Here is a 436-nt window from a genome sequence, read left to right on the forward strand (position 1 = left end):
TGGCTAATTTAGGCTTTTTCATTTTTTAGGCTATCTTGAAGTTTATCTACTTTCTCAGCTACATGCTAGATGCTTTTTTTGTTTTTTTTTATAGCTTATTTGGTATTTAGCTAATATTTCAGCTTGCTGTCAGCTTTAGCATTTTCAGCTATTAGTTTTAGTGTTTTCAGCTATTAGCTTCAGCGTTTTTAGTTATCAATTTCAGCACCTTCATTGGCCAAATTCAGCTTACAGCACTCACATTAGCATTATCGCAGTTAATGCCTTATATTCAGTTCATAATAATGTTAAAGTTACGGTTTTAAAGTTTTAAAATGTAGTTTTAGTGTTCAATAAATGTTTATCCTGTTCGACCTAAGGTGTGTTTTGGATTTTGGCCCCTTGTGTGATTGAGTTTGACACTCCTGTCATATGGGATCATCTCATTGCAGGATAA

General features: G+C 33.0%; 1 protein-coding gene across 1 annotated transcript in view; it reads right to left on the bottom strand.

Moving 5' to 3' along the window:
- The window catches only part of LOC112140190 (myoblast determination protein 1 homolog 1), a 7,473-nt gene that overhangs the window by 1,027 nt on the left and 6,010 nt on the right, over nt 1-436 (bottom strand). The gene's annotated exons all lie outside the window — the stretch shown is intronic.

This window comes from Oryzias melastigma, unplaced genomic scaffold (assembly GCF_002922805.2).
Source record: "Oryzias melastigma strain HK-1 unplaced genomic scaffold, ASM292280v2 sc00236, whole genome shotgun sequence".
In the NCBI taxonomy this organism is placed as follows: Eukaryota; Metazoa; Chordata; class Actinopteri; order Beloniformes; family Adrianichthyidae; genus Oryzias; species Oryzias melastigma.